We start from the raw sequence: 4,118 nt of genomic DNA on the forward strand, positions 1-4,118 counted from the left end.
TCGAATTCCCCACCACTGTGAACCATGTGAAACCTGTCCTCTTTTAAGTTGTGGACCTCAGGTGTTTGGTCCACAACTTTGGACAATTTTGTCATACAATTCACAGAACATTATGAGACTGATATATTTTAAAGATCCCCAAGATATATTCTCCATGAATGTCTAGGGACTTCTGGGAGAATATTTGCTATTGAATGTAGTAAATGTTTATGCATTGGATAATAGGCATAATATTAAATGTTTATGAATTGGATGATAGGCATAATATTAAAAACAGTAACTGATTTGAAAACATGCAGAATGTATATTTGAGGGTATCTGTAAATACATATCATGTTTTCTTTTGCTAATATTTCTCCTTCCAGTTGAAAAACGTTATTTATTGAATCTTAGACAATCTTCAGTATATCCTTTGTTATGATACTCCATTAGTTTTGGTATCATTGATCTAGAATTGAGCACCAGCTGACTTTCAATGTTTATGTCATGTACAGTTATAAAATACTTCTTAAAATTTCTCAGCAGAAGCCTAGAAGTTAATACATTTGTTTTAATGTAGAGATATAATTAATTCACAAGATTTATTGGAAATCTCTTGGATAAAGTATTCTGAACCACATGTTATGCCAAATAAAAATAAGTATGAATGAAACACAATCCTTTTTCTTAAGAATTTTACAACTTAGCCATTCACAATAAGAATTAATTACTCCAGAGGAAGGAGAGAGAATGGCGTCCATGCATTGTAGTACCTACAGCCAAGCTGCAGCCCAGCAGGGCTACAGTGCTTACACTGCCCAGCCAACTCAAGGATATGCACAGACCACCCAGGCATATGGGCAACAAAGCTATGGAGCCTATGGACAGCCTACTGATGTCAGCTATACACAGGCTCAGACCCCTGCCACCTATGGGCAGACTGCATATGCAACTTCTTAGGGAAAGCCTCCCACTGGTTCTACTACTCCAGCTGCCCCCCAGGAGTATAGCCAACCTGTCCAGGGGTATGGATATGATATGATACCACCACTGCTACAGTCACCACTACCCAGGCTTCTTATGCAGCTCAGTTTGCATACAGCACTCAGCCTGCTTACCCAGCCTCTGGGCAGCAGCCAGCACCTACTGCACCCACAAGACTACAGGATGGTAACAAGCCTACTGAGACTAGCCAACATCAGTCTAGCATAGGGGGTTATAACCAGCCCAGCCTATGCTATGGACAGAGTAACTATAGTTATCCCCAGATTCCTGATGCAGTCAGTCACCACACCTCTATCCTGTCCTCCTACCAGCTATTCTTCTACACACCTGACTAGTTATGATCAAAGCAGTTACTCTCAGTAGAACACCTATGGGCAGCCGAGCAGCCACGGACAACAGAGTAGCTATGGACAACAAAGCAGCTATGGACAGCAGCCTCCCAGTAGTTATCCCCCCAAGACTGGATCCTACAGTCAGGCTCCAATGGGCAGCAGAGTTCATTCTGACAGGACCACCCCAGCTTCATGGGCAGGAGTCTGGAAGTTTTTCTCGACCAGGAGAAAACCAGAGCATGAGTGGCCCTGATAACTGGGTCAGGGAAAGAGAGGGATTTGATCATGGAGGCATGAGCAGAGGAGGGTGGGGAGGAGGATGCAGTGGAATGGGAGCTGGAAAGTAAGGTGGCTTCAGTAAGTCTGGTGGACCCATGGATGAAGGACCAGATCTTGATCTAGGCCCTCCCATAGATCCTGATGAAGACTCTGACAACAGTGCAATTTACATACAAGGACTAAATGACAATGTGACACTTGATGATCAGACAGACTTCTTCAAGTAATGTGGAGCTGTTAAGATTAACACGAGAACTGGGCAACCCATGATCCACATCTATCTAGACAAGGAAACAGGAAAGCCCAAAGGTGATGCCACAGTGTCCTATAGAAGATCCACCAACTACCAAGGATGCTGTGGAGTGGTTTGATGGGAAAGATTTTTAAGGGAGCAGGCTTAAAGTCTCCTTTGCTTAGAAGGAGCCACCAATGAACAGCATGCGAGGTCGCATACCACCTCGTGAGGGCAGAGGGATGCCACCACCATTCTATGGAAGTCCAGGTGGCCCAGGAGGTCCTGGGGGACCCATGGGTCATATGAGAGGTCATGAAGGAGACAGAGGGGGTTTCCCTCTAAGAGGCCCCAAGGGTTTCCCCTGGAAACCCCTGTGGAGGAGGAAACATCCAACATCAAGCTGGAGATTGGCAATGTTCCAATCCAGGTTGTGGAAACCAGAACTTCACCTGGAGAACAGAATGCAAAAAGTGTAAGACCCCAAAACCTGAAGGCTTCCTTCAGCCACTCTTCCCACCCCTGGGTGGTGATCATGGCAGAAGTAGCCCTGGTGGCATGCAGGGAGGAAGAGGTGGCCTCATGGACCACGGTGGTCCTGGTGGAGGCTGGTGGTTTCTGTGGGGGACATGGCAAACCAAGGTGGCTTTGGTGGAGGAAGACAAGGTGGTCCAGGGGACCCTCCTGGACCTTTGATGGAACAAATGGGAGGAAGAAGAGATGGACTTGGAGCACCTGGGAAAATAGACAAAGGTGAGCATGGTCAGGAGTGAAGAGACACTCCCTACTAGATGCAGAGACCGTGCAGATCTGCATTGACTACCAGATTTATTTTTTAAACCAGAAAATGTTTTCAATTTATAATTCCATATTTATAAAGTTGGCCACAACATTATGATTATTCTTTGTCTATATTTTAGTATTTTTTTTACCATTTGTGAAGAAACACTAAAACAAGTTAAATGGTAGTGTGCTGAGGTTTTTTTTTTTCTTTCTTTTAAAGATGCTTAACTAAGATTTAACAATGGGAACTCTTGTTAGCATGCTCAGGTATCATTGTGGAGAACCAAGAAGGCCTCCAACCGTAACAGTGTTCTTGGTTGTGAGGTGCATTTTTTTAAAATAAAATTTCAAATATTTTAAACAGTAAAAATTTTTTTACTCCAGATACTTACATTGTAAGTATTCTAAAAAGCTTGTAGGGGCCGGGGAGATGGCTCAGTAGGATAAGCGCTTGAGTGGCAAATTCAAGGATCTGAGTTCAATCCCCGGTTCCGAAAAAAAATAAATAAATAAAAATTTAAAAATAAATAAATAAAAAGCTTATAAATGCATTAATTGAGTTTGCAAAGAGAGCCAGAGTACAAAGGTGTGAGAATGAAGATAACTTTCAAGGATGTGTAAAATTTAACTATTAGTGACAACAAGGCATAAACAGCACCAGCGAAGGTGGACATACTATTGGAACAGGGCGTATTGTATGCGTTCTACCCTCGGCCCTGTAGAAATGTAGCTGTTACTGTTGGCTTCCTCAGTGCCTGTCCACGGAGAGAACGGAACTTCAGCAAGTTTTCTTCAAGGACATCCCAAATCACCAGAGTGGAGTTCTTTGCTTAATCTCCAGCCGGTCTCTCCCTCCTATAGCCCTGACAACCATACATAGCAGTAGCTTATCTGTATTTTTGGATACTTTCATTTTAATTTTTTACCAGTCCTGGAATAAAAGGCATTGCGAACTTATATAAAGGCTTTCAGCTATCAAAACAGATGAAACTAAATACAGATTTTAGAGGAAAATTTCCTCTGAAATAAAAATAAAATAGATTTTGTTATAAAACATGCTTAAAGTTAGAAAGATCTAAGCCCTGATATTCTAAAAGTGACTTTGTGTAAGTCATAACCTCACTAGGCCTCAGTATTTTCATATGAATAATAAGGAAAAAGACAGCCACATCATAGGCTGATGGGTATGATTAAACTCTATAATTTAAAAGCTAACATTTTAATTATCATAATATTTGAGAGAGACAAATTTGAAATACACTTTGCATGTTACACTAAGGAAATAATCTTAAAACAAGTATATGACAAGAAAGTGACCATCACTATCATGTTTACAAAGGAAAAGTTTTGTTGCTATGTTGGACTATATTAGCAAAGATATTCAAAAAAATGTGGTAGAAGACTTAAACTTCAATTTGTGGTCCGTCTTTTGAGAGCACATTCTTTATATAGCGGTGAAGTTGAAAGGAGATTTCCGATGAAAAATAGGTTTTATATTGGCTCAAAGG

At 41.4% G+C, this 4,118-nt stretch overlaps 1 pseudogene; it reads left to right on the forward strand.

Annotated features, from left to right (window-relative positions):
- Positions 1–729: 729 nt before the first annotated feature.
- LOC101587515 lies at positions 730–2,618 on the forward strand (annotated as a pseudogene).
- Positions 2,619–4,118: the final 1,500 nt, after the last annotated feature.

This window comes from Octodon degus, unplaced genomic scaffold (genome assembly GCF_000260255.1).
Source record: "Octodon degus isolate 3935 unplaced genomic scaffold, OctDeg1.0 scaffold00161, whole genome shotgun sequence".
Classification (NCBI taxonomy): domain Eukaryota; kingdom Metazoa; phylum Chordata; class Mammalia; order Rodentia; family Octodontidae; genus Octodon; species Octodon degus.